The sequence below is a fragment of the Mustela erminea genome, chromosome 13 (genome assembly GCF_009829155.1).
Source record: "Mustela erminea isolate mMusErm1 chromosome 13, mMusErm1.Pri, whole genome shotgun sequence".
Lineage (NCBI taxonomy): Eukaryota > Metazoa > Chordata > Mammalia > Carnivora > Mustelidae > Mustela > Mustela erminea.
In genome coordinates, this window is record NC_045626.1 from 3017851 (window position 1) to 3035286 (window position 17436).

Consider the following 17436-nt stretch of genomic DNA (forward strand, 5'->3'; position numbering starts at 1 on the left):
GAGCCGGTAGCGCCTAACGTGCTGGAGCCATGGGAGCACGCGGGAGCCCAGGGCTGAGTGCCTGTAGCCTGCTAGGGAGTGCGGGCTGGGGCTTGGGCCGACCGGGGGCCAGGTGAGCAGACCGGGGGCCGGGTGAGCAGACAGGGGGCCGGGTGATTGAAGGGGCACAGGTGAGAACCTGGCTGGCCACTGCCCCCGCAGAGCGACTTCAGAGTCAGCGCCCCGGTGAGGAAGACCTCCAGGTAAGAGGGACTCCCCGGCTGTTACTGCGCGGGCTGGGGCTTGGACCGACCGGGGGTCATGTGAACAGACCGGGGGCCAGGGACTCCCCGCTGTTACTGCGCAGGAACACAGACATCCCTCCGGCTGCTAGCACTTCCAGTTTCAGTGTCTCCCCCGAACGTTGCACCCTTTCCTCCTCCTAAAACAGAGATGAAGGGACCTCTGTAACCCTTGCCTGGCCCGCTCCTCCTTACGGATGCTGTCCTCAGAAGGAGCGGAGGCACCGGGCCGGTCCTCTGTGTCCCGGACGCTGGTCCCTCCTCTTCCCATCTCCCGCCTCTTCTTGTTCCCCCGTTTTCAAGCTCCTGCTCGCAAGGGCCGCGCGCCCGTCCATGAAAGCACAGGCCCTCCCTTCCAGTCTGTTGTTTGTCACATTTCGGGGATGCGAACACCAGCTTCTAAAGATGGTTGGAACTGTGTATAAAAGAAAAAAAAAAAAGCGCAAATAAGCCCTAAGGGAACACCCGTGGGGCCGATGCACACAACGCCCCAAACAGCGTATGGCCGTCCCGTTCCTCAAAGAACGTCTGTGTGTTTCTTAATTCCGCAAGTGTGGGCGGGCAGGGAGGGAGGATCTGCCCGTGGCTGGGTCTGGAGGCCACATCTGGGCTTGCACCTGCCTTCTGCTCATCCCCGGGATTCTTCATGACGGCCTCCCCGTGCTGCGTGGTCTGCCGGAGAGCGAATCCGGCTTCCGTTCAAGGCTGCCATCAGCTGCCAGCACAGGACCAAAGTCGAGGGGAACGTCCTCCAAAGTATTCGGAAGCATGAGGAGGAAGTTTAACTTACGAAAAGAAAGGGAACGGATGCAGACACGAACACAAGACGAAAGCCCGCTGCCCTTCAGGCTCTGGAAAGGTCTTCGGGATCCAAGGATACTCCCAGCGTTGGCTCACAGCAGGCGATCTCTCCCGGATTAATGCTCGTTGAAATCCATTAAAAGAGTATCAAGAACAATTTGTGTGAACACGTTTCTGTGTATTTCCAAGGCTCGGTCAGGACAGCACGGAATCCATAAGCAATCCCGGTCGCACAGACAGACATCCACGGGTAAGAAGCAGAGATGGAGACCAGCGCGGCCGTGTTCAATGAGCTGCAAATGAGTGGAACGCTCTGTTTTCACAGTCCGGGAAGCCCGGTCTCCAGCACGTTTCGGGGCAGACCTGGATGGGGCAGATTTCCCTTCCTTGCCCTCCTTTGTCATGGGGGGCGTTTAGGCGTGAGGAGAAGGGTGTAGGGACCTCAGGCCGACTCGGGTTTGCCTGGAGGCTTGCCGGTTATTAGCTATGTAACATAGAGACAATTCTTGAGTTCTCTGAGTAGAAATGCACACGAGATGCAAATACGAAAATCTATCTGGTAATTTTATTGACCGATTAAATTGAGGAGCAAAGGTGAAGTTTCTGGCAAAACCCACTGTTCAATAGATATTAGTAATGGTATTCTAATATGCTACCTGGTTGAGTCCAGAGAACAACAAAATGGTCCGTAAAGGTCCAATACCCATGAGAACCAGGGGAAGAGAGATGTATGACATACTTAATGTACTATTTTAATTCTATCTACCTTCCCAGGGCAACAATTGAAAGAAACGGTCATAAGATGTGACATCTATATGTTTGCTGAGTTTGTACAAAGTAATTAATGTTTTGATCAGATTAAAAAAATCTTAATTAGGCCTGTGAGATCTGACGGGATATATCCTTTTCCCAGTGGGTCTGTTTAGAAGGCCAAGGATCACTGTTTTGTGGGCTGGCTTGTCTCCCTTGATGTGTACCCCAAGAGTGTACCCTGATTCTAACTCCGTGCCAGCCACCTGGCAATGACCTGTCGCTGCTTGCAGGGACACGGGGACTCAGTGGTGGGATATTCCCTTGTCTGCCCTCGAATGAGGAGACGCCTTCTGTACCTCTGCTGCATATGTGCATGGCACGTCATGGCTGGGTTTTCTATTTTGTGCACACGGGTGTGGTTACAAACAAAGAGGGAGTTAGAATGAGACACTCGCTGGGCCCACACACGTCTGCAAGCGAACTCATCTGTCTTCACTTCTGTTCTTCGTGCTTCTACTTTGCAACTGGTTCAAGCCATTTGTTCCCAGTGAGCCACTAACTTCTTTAAAGTTTTATTTACGTATTTACTTTTTTAGAAAGGGGGAGAGGGAGTGAGAGAAGAGAGGCGGGCGGAGGGAGAGAGAGAATCTCAGGCAGCCTCCAAGCGGAGCACAGAGCCCGGCATGGGGCTCGATCTCAAGACCCCGAGATCATGACCTGAACTGAAATGAAGAGTTGGATGCTTAACCCATTGTGCCACGGGGTGCCCTGAGCCACTAACTTTGTAACTATACCAAGGGATAGCCCCGCGTAACTTTGACACGTCGTTTTTTATCAGTAAAATAGGACTAATACAGACGTGGGCGGATGAGAGGGCTTTGCCATAAGTAACTTTGAAAGTTGCTAACTCACTTCAATTCGGGGTGATCTATTTGCATTTAATAAATTCTATGGTAATGTTTCCAATCAACTTTGTAGTCATAACCACCTACTTATTACCCTTTGATAAAAGAAAACAATCGGCCCTAAAACTTGATAAAATGTTAGTTAGAGCTTAAGTTCTGAAGAGAGAAGAGCAATGCATTTTCCATTTGCTTATGCTGCATTTAATGGAAGTGGGCAGGGGTTCATCTCACCACACCCGGTGTGTTGCTTTGAGGTCTTTGCACATAAGAAGTCTTACAAGTGTAAAGAGAGCTGAGTCTCTAACGGGAGATGTCAGGTCCTCAAGCATCAGTGCCCTTTTATTAATGGCCTGAAGAGCCTATGAGACCATCTCAGAGATCCCTAGAAAACAAGCTTCACGGAAGTCATCTAAGCCCGTGTAACTCAATATCCTTGGGTAGTAAGGAGTCTTGAATGATTTTCTACAGTCAAGCATGTCGGCTGTCCGAACGGCCCCAAAGGAACCCCAGTGACCCGGTGGTCTCCCAGTCCCCCACGCACGTACCCCGGAGGTTGCTCCTGACGGCTGTAGCAGACAAGTGACACTTTGGATCTCATACTTTATATTTGTCTTGATATTGTTATCCAAATCCTTAATAATATCCAGCATTTATGAGTAATGGTTTTTCTCTTCAGATCTTTTCATAAACATTAAGGATTAATCCTTCTTGCACTTCTGCAGAAAGGGTGTGTGGGAGGCTTCACAGTTGTATATAGAAGCAGCCGAATTCCCTTTGTTCCGACTCTGCCCAACCCGAGGCTTTGGCCCAGAAGGCACATCCGAGGCGTCTCCCTGAGTCTTTCAAGGGTACAAAATGGCACAGTTTTAACATCACTTCGTTTCCCAGAAAGTGTGTTTGTGATCTGCTGTTGCCCTCGGACACCCCTGAAATGAATCCTGGCCTAAGAAATCTGGTGATTCACCCTGGTGCTCTGAGCTCTCTCTCCCTGCAGAGCTGTCCCACACGGCACGGAGACGAGCCAGGGACCCGGCTTTCCCGGGGGCAGACCTTAGCCCGGAGCTTCCACGGTGCCCGGCCGGCGTGGTGACCCTGGCAGCCCCTGCGGGGACCACCAAAACTTTGCTCACCCGGACCTTGGGAGGCATGGAGAGCACAGGCTGTTTGGGGGTTGAGCTTGGCAGTCAGGAGGTCCCAGCGTTGGCGTGAAAGCCCCAGGTGACCTTCCCAACAGCCTCAGGGAACTTTCCTCCAGCAAGAAGGCCGCGCCTAGAGCTGCTCCTCACAATCACCCCGATGGCGGGCAGGCTGTTCTCGGGGTAACAGGTGCCAACCCTGACAGCGACTCTATGCTGAGAAGGTGTCCCCGGTAACAGGCGTGATGCGCGGTGAACCGAAATCTGCGCATGTCTGCGCTCCGTGGGTAATCGTCTCTCTCACCTTCTCCGGACACAGCATTCGCCATGGAGGTGGCCCAGAGCCCGCGTCCCCAGCACCGACACAGGCAGAACACCAGAAGCCCTCCACGGGAGCACCACCGCGCTCTGGTTTCTGGGCTGTGCAGGTTTTGTTTGTTTGTTCCCCTTTCCTTTTTCTTTCTTTCTTTCTTTCTTTCTTTCTTTCTTTCTTTCTTTCTTTCTTTCTTTCTTTCTTTCTTTCTTTCTTTTCAATAACAGGAAATAAACTGGCAAAGACTGAAGACCGTTAAAAGATCCTTCTGGAATGTGGAAGTGCTCGTTCCCTGGTTCCTTCAGGAGTTACACTGAGAGGAAACTGTGCCTGAGCCAACATGCCAGCGCGCCATCTGTATAGAGGGGGAGGGGCAAGCGTAGAGGGGAGGAGGGGAGGGGGGGCAGGGGAGGGGGAGGAAACGGAGAGGGAAAGTGGGGGAAGGGGGAGGGAAGGAGGGAGGGAGAGAGAGCGGGAGAGGCTGGATGTAGGAGGAGGGAGAGGGGGAGCAGGGGCAGGAGAGAGGACAGACGACGAGGGGGAGGCTCACGGGCGAGAGAGGACGGACGGGCTGCCAGGCCGAGAGAGGACGGACGGGCTGCCAGGCCGAGAGAGGACGGGCTGCCAGGCCGAGAGAGGACGGGCTGCCAGGCCGAGAGAGGACGGACAGGCTGCCAGGCCGAGAGAGGACGGGCTGCCAGGCCGAAGGGAAGGCGGCGGAGGCAGAGGGCTCCGAAGGTTTGGGTCGGTCCGGCTGAGGCGACGTCCGGCTTCTCCGTGGAGGGTCCCGGCCGGCGCTCCGCTCCTAGAAGGGCTCTCTGGGTGTCCCAAGGATCACTTCTGAATCTTCCAGTCACTTCGTGGGTGGCCTCCGTGCTGGGACTTTGGGCCCTTCCTCTGGCCCTAGGGAACCATCTGGTGCAGCCCAGCAGCCCCCAGGGGTCGGACTTGACCCCCAAGGCTGGCGGCTTCGAAGGGCCCTTCCAGACTTTCGGGGCCAACTTCCCCAAGTCAAGGCTTCGTGCAGAGGTGCCCCTCGGGGCCCACGCCCCACCCAGGGCCTCTGTTGCTTTCTGGCAGGCCCCTGCCCCTGGAGGTATCCAGGGAGCCCAGTTGCCATGGTGACCGAGCAGGTTTGCTCCGCCCGCCTGGAAGGAGCCTGGCCAGGAGCCCCTGCCAGGACTGCACTGGCTGCTGGGAAAAGCAGGGCCCGGTGCCAAGCAGGCCCTTGTTCTCTAAGGCTCTCTCCCCTCATTTCCATTTCTGCCCTCTGCCGTCCTGCTGCCCCTCTGGGCCTGTGGACATGAGAGAGGGGCCCACCCCTCCCACAGGAGCGTTTTAGGTGGTTAGCAGGTAATGGGGTTCCGACAGCCAGGCCGCTGGCTGCAGGTGGGGTGCGGGCCGCTGTGGGCGCCCGAGCCGCTGGCTCACTCCAGAGGCTGCTAACGTGCTGGCAGGCAGCCGTGCTCAGGGATGCGGGTTGCGTGGGGGCCTGGCTCAGAGGCACGGCTCCCGCTTGCCAGGCCTTCCTAGCCAAGCTGGCCAGATTTTTAAAAAGGACCGACCCACCCTCCCGTGTGTCGGAATCTCCACTTCTCTGCGTGCACGAGATGGCAGGAATGGTGAGCTCCAGACATTAAATATAGAGTCTGAGTGTTCCTAACAACAAATCTGGCCGCACCGTCTGGCCTCATTGGCCTTCCAGGCTTGTGCTGACAGCCCGGGGCTCACCCAGAGCCACGCAGTGTCCCCGGAGCCGGGAGGACAGGGATGCTGTCTCCGGGCCGGCAGGGGCCCGGGGTCAGCATTTCCCACTCTTTCTCCTGAGACATCACAGGGATCTTGTAGGACACAGTGTAGCCTCCCGAAAGGGGCCCCTGGAGTGCTCCTGCATTCCCTACGGGAAGTGCGTCAACTGTCATTCCGCACCTGCCCACCCCCGTGGGGCTCGCCGCCCACCACCACGTGGTGCAAGGGCCCTGGGGGCTACTCTGGGGGGGAGGGACCTCCCTCCCTGCTGCATTTTTGACCGACTCAGGTTCCTCTCTTATTAGGAGACATTTTATTCCCGCAACTTCTGGGACCCCTTCAACAACTGTGAGTCTGTCGGGAACCCAACATCGAGGTCCGAGCCTCTGCCGACAGCGCCGCTCGCTGCTTACCCATCATAATTCACTCAAGAAGGTGCCATCCCTAGCAGAGACAGATGTTTCTGTGGAATTGTTCCTAATATTGTATTTGCAGAGTGATAGGTTGGTCCACAAAGTAACAAAGTGCCATAGTTCCTGAGCCTAAATATAATGAAAAGAACCCAAGCTACTTGAAATAGGTTCAACCGGATAAAGCGACCAAGAAATAATCCAGCGTTTTATTGTAATGACCAGTGTGGGGAATGTGCAGTCATGGGGACTGATGTCTGCTGCAGAGTCTCTGATTCTTTCAGGAGACGAAAAAAGAAGTCTTATAAATCTGAGAAAGAAAAGATATAAAATCAAGAGTAGAAAATACAAAATAAAGTGCGCATCAAATATCCGTCTGTGTTTCAAGCAGCTGTGCGGAAGGACCACACACGTATCAGCTACATGAGGGTTTGGATGAAAATCATCTCTCATTTCTCCTCCAACTCTGATGTTAGATTATACGTATGTTTTCTGACATTTCACAAAGCCTTTGGACAAGAAACATCAGCTATCATGGATGACTGGGCTGTTTCTCCCCCTAGAAATGTGGGTCCTAGGAAAGTGACGGGGTTTTCTAGAGCAGCAGTGTTGTGGGGGCGCGGATAAGTGAAGGCAAGAGGAAGTTGAGTCCTAAGGCCTTGCCCGTCCTGGTAGCGATTCTTCTCTGTTCCTGAAGTCCAAAGGCTGGGGAAGGGGACGACTTGAGAGATAGCCAGACAGCCCCACGGATGGCAGAGCTGCTCACCGGACATGGGCTCCCATGTCAGAACCACTTGGGTTGGAATCCTTGACCAGCACGCACGAGGCAAAGCCTCGTCCACTTCCCATCCATCCTGCCTTTCTCTTCTTTGATCATTGACTTGTGCATCTTATCCCAGGGGCAAGAAGTGCTCAAGGGGCCACACAGATAAAAACCCCTGGTCTCGCGGGGCTTACAGTCTGTGGTGGGGAGAAAAGCACAAACAAAACCAAATATAAACATACCCCATGTCAGGTAGTGGGCAGCACTATTCAGGAAATAAAAAGCAGGCTAAGCTGAGAGGGATGTAGGCAAGGGGAGGTGATATTACGACAGAAATAAGGAGACCCACATGGCGTGATGTGTGTCCCCCGAGCATCTCTACCTTGTCACCATCGCCAGTGTCCCCGCACACCTGTGCTCAGAGGATGCGTCGCTGTATGGCACAGGGGAGCTGGTGCAGGTGGCATTTCCCACAATGCAAGTGGAGGGATCCACACTGCAGGCCTGTGCAGAATGGCCATCATCTTCCTCTGGACACACGAGGTAAGATGATTCCACAGAGGCCAGGAGGAAGCTGCCGTCTCATGTCCCTAGATAGAGGTATGTTCCTTGGCAACCTGATTCAGAAGCTGGAAATAGCAGTCTACACTGGTGTGCCATAGCTTATAATCCACTGTGAGATTTTTGGGTCAGAAAATGCCCTGTGTGGACTGGAAGCCCTCACCCATGAGGGCCAGGGCTGGGCACCCTGTGCTCCCAGGTCTCCTAGGCAAGTGGAATGATTGCACCCGTTTCGGGTTGACTTGGGTCCCCTAAAAAAGGTTCAAGACTTAACTGCTGGAACCTCAGAATATGACCTTATTTGGTTAATTTGAGGTCGTACTGGGCTAGGATAGGCCCTAACCCAATGTGGCTGGTAACCCTATAAGAAGAGAGAAAGAATATAGTATAGAGACCCAAGGGGGAAGACAGCCAGGTGACGTCACGGAGGCAGAGAACATAGTGATGCGTCTGTAAACCGGGAACACCAAGGTTTACCGGCCACCACCGGAGGCTGGAGGGGTCCTGGAACAGATTCACCCTTAGAACTCCATGAGGAACCAACCGTACTACCCACATGTGGCTCTTGGACTTCGGGCTTTTAGAAGGGAGGGAATGACTGTGGCTTTTAAGGCGCCCACATTTGTGGTCCTTTGTTACCAAAAGTCCAGGAACGTAATACACTCTCTTTTTACAGATGAATAATCTGCGGGTAAGACAGCTTGTCCAACTTGGCCAATGAGGGAGAAACAAGGGCTAGAGTTTGAAGATCAGCTAGACTATATGCACGCAGACCCTTGGCCCATTTGCAAAGTGAGAACCACTTATATTACAAATGAAGAAACATAGAAACCAATCGACTGGGGTTGGTAGCTCCCTTTTTCCTTTTTTAAAAGCTGTGACTCATGGCTGAGTAATTGAAAATGACAACTTTATTTCAAGAGACCCCTGGCACAAGTGCACCTAATAGTTTCATCTTTAGAATTGAAGTGTCCAGGTGAGAAGGGGGTGCACGCCTTCTGAGGCGGGTAACACCCCAGGCGAGGGGCTCTGTTCTGCTGGGGCTCTGTCAGAGTCGAACATGCCCCAGGCAAGTGTTTAAAGGTCAGTGGGACAGATTTCCAAACCAAGTTAGAGGCATAGGGAGTTTTAAAGGTTATCTAAGCCTTGGGGGTGTCATATGGACAGGAGCCAAATAGCACCACTGGCCAAACCATCAAGAATTCTGATCGATTGTTCTTCTGCTGCTCTGACCCTCATTCTTCCCAGAGCATTATGCCTTGCGCCAAGGTGAGTGGGGTTTCTTCTCCATTTAGAGGTGTGAGATCAGTCTGAGCTTTCTCCCCAAACACTGTTGTACTCAGGGATCTCCAGAGAAAGAGAATCAGTAGGATGTGTGTGTCTGTGTGTGTGTTTGTGTTGGTGTGTAGTCCAATGTCAGTCTCAACCAGAATTACCCTCCCAGATGCCTCCTGTCATGTTCCAACGAATATCTGGGCATCTTGTGTACCAGTCGAATCGACAAATAACACCACACTTGCCTATTGGTCGAGGACGTCTTTCTTCCTGAATGGCCAACAACCTCATTTCCTCATGGGCCATACATCTTACACTTAGAAGCACTACCTCGCATGCTTATATTCAAAAAAAGACATTTGCCCCTCAAGCAGCCGTATTATTTCTAATAGGATAGCGCTCTACCTGTGTTCTTTCCCTTTGGTATTTAAGCATGTGAGTGGTCTACTAGCCACTTGTCCCTAAGGCGTATAGATCATGTAGTTGTTGAGATTTAAATTTTATTTAAATTTTGACTCCAGCCATTATTTTTCAACCAACCCAAAGGTGATAGGCTCTGCATTTGACCCTAATATTCCAACCTATGAACCAGTTTCCTTAGTGTGAAATTACAGTATGTAAGAGGCTCCCCTTTGTCCATTATCCGGGCATTTCAGTGACAGAGCTCTCAAAGAGGCGCGATATTGTAAATCAGGAGGGGCCAGGAGGTGGAAGGGGAGAGAATAATAGTTTTAAGGCCACCATGGTAATTTCTTCTATTCTTAATGCCATAGAAAGAGCACAGTGAAGAATGGATATGAGGTGTTTCTTCCTGGCAACTTGTCAAAGGAAGAATATTTTATGCAAATGGAAATATTCTATTCCGAGAAATAATAGATCTATAGTGATTTCATTCTTGTGTTTAACTGGACAAGGTTTACCTTTAAAAGATAGGTTGGCCCTTACCAGTACTACTTGTTGAATAAGGAAGGAATGCCGAGAAGATATTAATTGTACGACATTAAGCTAATAGCCAGCAACCCACATGCCGTACTAGAGAGGGGTCATTGATAGAAATTGGTTAAAGAATAATTGGGTGGGCTGAATTACTTAAATAGGTATTGAAAATGACAAAGTCAGTGCAGAAGGAGTAAAAATAAAAGGCATTGAGAAAATGCTGGAATTCTGACCTTCGGCTATCAGCATTGCCTTGTAACGGGGGAAATTGAGTCACAAATGAAATGTTTTAATTTTTTTTCCCTATTTTGAAGCTGAAAGTCTCACCAATAACCAAGACATGCTATAAATAAAATGAAAAAAAAAAAAAGGAAATTTGATTTTCTGGCTTTTTTGCCTTTACTTACTTCTAGTTCCCATGTGAAGTCATACAAGGTCCATGGCCTTCTGGCAAGATTCCTTACCACATCCTTGGCAATGGTAAGTGGCAGTCCTTTCCCAGTTTCAGTCCTGAGAGCTGTTGGTGGGATGGTGTCCCAGTGTGGGATCGAGGAACAGGATGTCACAGTAGCCATGCAGAGTGCACGATGCCTTGGGTTCAGCATTCACACGAAAGACCTGAGGAATTTAGTATCATGTTGCAAATGCTTATGTGTGAAGCACTGTGATAGTCACAACACATAAGAGGCAAATTCTGTTCTTGCTGTTGGCTTGAAGTCAGCAAGGAAGAGAGAAGATAACTGACTTTGTTACAGCATGTGTGTGTGTGTATGTGTGTGTGTCCTGGGGTTGAGGAGGAGGGTACAGACAGAGGAACCTATGAAGAACCCGGTAACAATGGGTGTCCACAATATTTAGATTCGGAAAGGTTTTCACACTGCATTTCTTCTCTTCTTAACAGCTCAGTATTACTATCTAGTCATTTTTAGATACATTGTATGATGGCCACAAAAAACACCTTCTGGTCCAAATCTGCAAGGAAATGGGTAGACAGAGATGCTGGGAGTACTGCTCCCAACTAGGCGGCAAATTTCCAAATGCATTTGGCTGGCGGGTTTGGATGCAACTCACTCTATATTGAAAATAAAGCATTAATTCTACGTATCACTCCATTTGTTCTCTCAAATGAAAAGTGAAAGATTAATTCGTTAGAAACAAATCCTTTCATAGGTCACTAGGTAACCAGTATGATTTTTTTTTGATGGAGGCGTATCAATTCTACATTAATTTCTATAATTTATACTCATTTCTTGAGGTTTTGAGATGTTATGTGCATTTTTAAATCATACGCTGTCTCTAAAAATGTATAGTATATAATAATTTTGATAATGCTATTTAAAAATACGAAATAAAAATGTATTAACAATTCCATGCTAAATACGATTTACTTTGGAAATACATTCTTACGATCAAGGAAAATCTTCCATATGTATACATTATGCTAGGTCCTGCATATGCTATTGAATCAGAATGAAACAGAATTATTCTGAATTTGAAGAAAAATGAAAACTTTGTTTTTTTGAGGGAAAAAGATTCTTAGTGGAACTACAAAATTGTTTAGAAACCAGAATACATAACAACCAGATTATCTTCTTTGCTTTTAAAGTAAGTTGAAGGCCCTATGAGGGAGACCTCCAGACTTTTGAAAGCCATGTTGATATTTTGAATGAATAGATCTCAGTTAAAATAAAACAGAGTGTCTAAAAGTCAGTTGCTAATAATTGAGCATGTTTCAGAAGAACTTGCCAGTGGTAAATTTCAAAGTAGACCACTTTTTTTTTTTTTTTTGACAGACAGAGATCACAAGTAGGCAGAGAGGCAGGCAAAGAGAGAGAGAGGAGGAAGTAGGTTCCCTGCTGAGCAGAAAGCCCGATGCGGGGCTCGATCCCAGGACGCTGGGATCATGACCTGAGCCGAAAGCAGAGGCTTTAACCTGCTGAGCCACCCAGGCACCCCCAAAGTAGACCTTTTCAATTCAAGGTCTCAACATCCAAATGGCCATTAGAATTCTTCCCAAAGTCCTCCAGCAATATCATTCTGAAAGATGTGAACCCCAGGAGGATATTCTGTAGCTCCTAAACCAAATGTCATTTTCTTGAACATCATCAATAATTATTCTTTTACCCCCAAATTAGTATGAATATATATATATGTATATTCATATACATATGTATATGAATGTATATATGTATGTATATTCATATACATACATATATTCATATACATACATATATACATATATATATACATATATATATTATTTTGGAAGAATAAGAAGGTAGAGATTCAAAAAAAGAAGGAAATTTAAAAATATGATCTGTTGTAGTAATAGCAAAGACATAAAGTTACTCTTGTAAGTCATTTCCCTTTGCCTGCTCACTTCCACCTGACAACTCTTCGAGGTGGTCCAGCTGCTGCCCTCCCAACTCACCAGCAGAGTGGAGGGAAAGGGGCCGGATACCCATGGGGTAGGGAGGGAGTAGCACAGCAGGAGGCTCCCTCCCCGTTATCTTGGTGTTGACTTTGCCCTGCGAGATGGAGAAAAACATTATGTCTGTGCATGTTTGTTCAAAAAAAGGGGAGGACAGACATACCTTTTTGCTACCTGCCCTTTTCACCCTAGGATAGACGATGCACATCTTACAGCAATTATGTCACCATCTCCCTTTTGACATTTGCATCATAGTCAGTGTTTCATTGTTTTGCAAAATCTCCCCATGGGGTCCACTCACCCCGCTCCTTAAACAGTTAAACATTGTTCCCAGCAGCCCTTTTCTACCTGCGGAGACCGGAATCCCATCTCCACACCCCTCCACAACCGTGCCCTGGGGGAAACTCCTAGGATGGAATTACTGGGGAAGAGTTCATAGATCTCAAGTTTTGATCCATTGCCAGGTTGTGCTCCAGGGAGATTCAGGACACTCGGGCCCTCGGCGGGCACCGGTCACCTTCTAATTGCTGCACCGGTCGACTTCCTCTGGGGCCCGTCCAACAACCTGCAAAGCATCCACGTGTCATCTTTTTCCTAGAGAATGCTGCCTTCCTTCTTCCTGTAGCGCTGCTTTCTGAGTCTGCCTCCAGCCCCGCTGCCTGTCTCACTCGGGTCTTCCCACTGGAGGCCTCGAGGGGCTCCCAGAACCGTACCCCGCTGTTCTGCCCTCCATGTGCTCTGTCAGGTCAGTCCACCTGCTCTCACTCCCCGCCCGCCCCTACACACACAGTTTCCCCTGACTTCTACTTTCCACCACGCGTGGGGCACCACAGCGGTGTTGTGATTTGTAAGCGAGTATCTGAAACCAAAGTCCACGATCTTTTCCTCCGAAGCCTCCTTCTCTTCCAGCAAATGCTTTTTGAGGCTTTTCCCCCATGAAGCTGCTCTGGGAGAAACAGGAAGCGTCTCCTTGTTTCTTCCAGCAGCCCCGGCGGCGGGGACGAGGAGGAAGGGGTGTGGCCGTGCGGGACCCCGGGATGAACGGGACGTGACGAGGAGGCCGGCCTGGCCGTGGACTCCCCCAGCCTCTTGTTTTGTTCAGTTTTCCTACTTTTCCCTCCGGCCTGCTGGGTTATAACACACAAGCAGACATTCAAAATCACTTGATGGATTGCAAAATAAACTATCATAACTGACAGAGATGAAAGAATATCATTTTCAGATACATAGCAGCCCAATTTATACATCAAAGAATGCTATTATTAAGTCAAAGAATAGGGGGAGAAAACTATTTCAAATATGTTAGATCAGTCAAAAATAGTAGCATAAGACTCTCTACCCATGAGGAGCTTAAAATGCTGCTGGGGAGGTGCACCATGTTTACAATTAGTAAGATAGTGACACAGAGTCTGTGTCCGTGTGTGCCCGTGTGTGCCCGTGGAAGCATCCGAACACGTCTGACGCAAGTCTCCATGGCGGTTCCTCTTCCACCGAGAGCATGAACGCCAACAACGGGGTTATTTATGGAGCACGTGCGGGGGCCTTTGTCACCTGTATTTCCCTCAGTCATTCCTTGAGGCTAATTCTTTGACCAAGTCTGCACAGAAGGAAAGTTGCAGAGCCTGGTTGCTTGGCCTCCAAAGTCACGGTAAGCCACAAACCAGCCTAAATGTGGAAAGGACAGCCAAGGTAGTCACTGGAAGATTGGTGAAGGGGTGTGGGCTCGTCTCCCCAAATCACAGGTCATGACAGAGCAGCAAACAACACCAGCAAACGTGCCCCCCGTATGACCCGCTCTGTATTTCTACCCCTTCAGATAACTGAGTCACTTAACCCCTTGGGAGTTTCTCCAACTCCTGTTGATTCCCAATGTTGATTTTCTTCTCAAACTTTTGCCTTCCAAAGTTGTCATCCCTGCTTACGTGAGCGGGTAGGTAGACACTTGACTCTGAGGTAGGCCTTCCCTTCTCGCACGCGCGGCCCCTCGCCTGCCTGCCGCCTGACGACAGACACATTGAACTTTGTGTTCCATCTTCCCTAGTGATCAATGGCCTTCGTCTTCTGGCTGCTGGTCATTCTTTAAAGAACGCACAAGCCAAAATTCCAAGTAACCCGTGGGCATGACAGAGCTCCTTGGTTCTGCACGTGGTGTCTCTGGGGGGTTGAGTGACCAGCTGAGGTGGTTTCCCCTGTGGGGAGCAACGGGCTGGGCAGCAGAGAAGTCATCTCCCCCCCCTTCAGCGCTGTTGCCGGCTGCAAGTGTATGGTGAGACCTAAAAAGGAGAAGGCTCCAGCCCCGAAGCATTTACAACCTCAGTTAGGCATCAAGGAAGCGGCAGCCAGCCCGAGAAACTCCATTTGTGCAGATACGACCGGGACAGAGAAGGCTGCAGGGTTTACAGGGCAGGAGAAGGTGTCCGGTGCATGGAGCCCCAGACGCAGCTCAGAGAGGTTCAGCGAAGAAAGTGGGAGAGGTCTAAGTCGGGGCGGCGATAAGCTAAAATGATCTCCCAGAAAATTGAAGAGAATGTGTTGGGAAGGGGCGCCTGGGAGGTTCAGCTGGTTAAGCATCTGCCTTCAGCTCAGGTCATGATCGCGGTGTCCCGGGATCGCGCCCCACGTCCGGGTCTGGCCAGCGGGGAGCCTGCTTCCCCCTCCGCCTCCTCCTGCCCATGCTCTCTCTCTCACCCACTCTCTCAAATAAAGAAATAAAATCTTAAAGAGAAAGTGTTGGGAGTAACGTGACATGACAACCACAGAGGTGACCCATCACCACGTTTATCATCTTTTACATTGTTACTTACTCGAAATGGCTTTTCCAAGACAACCGACCCTTTGGGGCTATGGCCCTAGTGTCATCGGTTCTGCTAAACACTGGGTGGTGTGAGGAGAGAGAGCAGCGCTCTGTAGCGGTTCTGCCCTCCTCAGTACCTGGGGCATCAGCGCTTGCAGCAGGGTCTGTGGACGGCTGCAAGGAAATGCACATCCTTGGCTCCTGGGAGAGTTTACGGCTGAGGAACTCCTGTATGTATCATGATTAACATGTGTCGTGGTAAGTAGGTAAACCATCCTTCCAAAGGACACAGGTGCAGCGACGACTTTTGTCATTAGAGTTGCTGTTGAAGGGGAATGTTGAATGGTCAGTACAGGAACTGAAGGCAGAGGTGTGACTTTCAGCAAATCTCATGAGCATACGCAGGGGGGAATTAGATGTGACTTTGTACAAAATGTCCATCACAGCGGGGATTTGGGGTGTGTTGTGGGGTTGTCAGAAGGCCCTGGGTGCACGCTCTACTCAAGCACGGGAGAAACAGATCCTTCCTTTTTGGAAGATTCCATAGCTGGACCTCCCTGGCTCTTCAGGAGCACTGGCCACAAGGAGGCAGGAGGACAGCTTAAGCACCGAGAGCATCGGTTACACTTTTTCTAGGAATGGGAGGAGCATACATTCATTTAGGAAATATGCACATTATGGAAAAAAAGGCAACCAGATCCCACCACTCAGGAAAAAGAACGGTTGACATTTTAGTCAACCGTTAGATTTTTTTTAAAAAAATTAGTTTTTATTTATTTGACATGAGAGAGAGAGAGCGCGGGAGGGAGCACAAGCGCGGCGAGCAGCGGACGGAGACGGAGAAGCAGGCTTCCCGCTGAGGGGCTTGGTTTCAGGACTCCCGGGTCGTGACCTGAGCAGAAGGCAGATGCTTAACCCACTGAGCCACCCAGGTGTCCCTAAAGATTTTAGGTAATCTCCGCACACAGTGTGAGGCTCAAACTTACAGCACTGTGGTCCGGAGTCACAAGTTCTACCCACGAGCCAGCGGAAGCCCCAGTAGTTTGAGCGCTAACATAGCAGGAGTGTGACACTTTTGCAGCCATTTGATTTTTAATCACTGTCTTGTGTTCTTTTGATTTTTTTTTAAAGAAAGGAAAAACAGCAGACGTACAGTTTGCAAGTAAGGAAAAAAACCCAAACCTACTTGGTAGTTTCCCATACTTTTCACTCCATTGCTGTTCCCACAGCAACCTCCTCTGGAGGGTGACCCCGTGTCCCTTAGGATGTGAGCTTCAGGGCCTGCGGACGTGGGGATTCTTGGTGCTGGTGAGCAAGACAGCTACACAGTGATTCGTTGGTCCGCATGACCATGAGGCGTCGCAAAGCTGTGCATGGAAATACCATAGACACGCACCTGTCTGCCTTTCTCCTCCAGACCCAGGACACCCTCTCTGCACAAGCCTGGGACTACATTGAAAATTAGGGCATGAGGGCAGTGGGGGTTGCAGAGCCCATGACCTTGAGAAAGGCAGGTTTTCCTGGGCGTCCTCGCTGTGGGCCAGTTAACAGGGTAGGAAAGGTCCATGCAGTCGCTTGAAAATAACTTTCCATACGGAAAAACAACAGCAACAACAACAAAAACCCTCCATACATTTCCTCCACGTGTTCTTAACACTCCGTTTCTCCTGTCCTTCTGGGGGTGACGTATTTTTGCTTCTCTTGTCTTCTGCGGTGAAGGATTCTTCTCTTTATGAACTTTTCGTTTCACTTCTCTGAAGTTTGTCCGTCTTTGGACATCTTGAGTCCTGGTGGGGATCCGGGTTTGGTAAAACCCCTCATAGCCATGTGGGGCATCGTGGTTTTCAAAACCCCATTATCTGGGGGACACGTGACTGTATTTTCTCGCACTGCGTTATTCAGATTTGTTGTTCTATTTCTAGAAGAGCGATGGTAAACACCTGAACTCTGTTGCCTCACGTCTCTGAGGCTTTAGTCCAGCTAAAGGCTTTTTAGCCACTTTTAAGACGTGTTGAAATGCTTTCCCCCCAAACGGAATTCCTCTCTTTGAAACCATACGTTTAATCTTTTTATGATCACTTCCGATACAATCTGACTCCTGGCAACTGCCTCTTCCTTGAAAAGCAAATAGAAAAGATCAAGTCCAAAGAGTCACCTGTCTTGTCTTCTAAAACAAGCAACCATGCCCCAAAATACTTCAAGGAAGTGTCTGAAAAGCTGTGGTTTTACTATCGTGTTCCTTGTTTTTGCTGATGGATTTTATTCTGATTCTAGCCCAGGGACCAGCAAACTTTTTTTTTTAATGTCCAGAAGTACTTTAGGTTTTGT

General features: G+C 49.7%; 1 long non-coding RNA gene across 6 annotated transcripts in view; it reads left to right on the forward strand.

Annotated features, from left to right (window-relative positions):
- Positions 1-3332: 3332 nt before the first annotated feature.
- The window catches only part of LOC116572324, a 29773-nt gene continuing 15669 nt past the window's right edge, over positions 3333-17436 (forward strand). For 2 of the 6 annotated variants that reach the window (XR_004278228.1, XR_004278226.1), the window contains exons 1-3: positions 3776-4304; positions 6244-8464; positions 10297-10363. This is a non-coding gene — a long non-coding RNA (uncharacterized LOC116572324). Of the gene's footprint in view, positions 3468-3775; positions 4305-6243; positions 8465-10296; positions 10364-10784; positions 11078-17436 lie in introns of those variants that run through there. The other 4 variants (XR_004278230.1, XR_004278229.1, XR_004278227.1 and 1 more) reach the window with 4 other exon arrangements.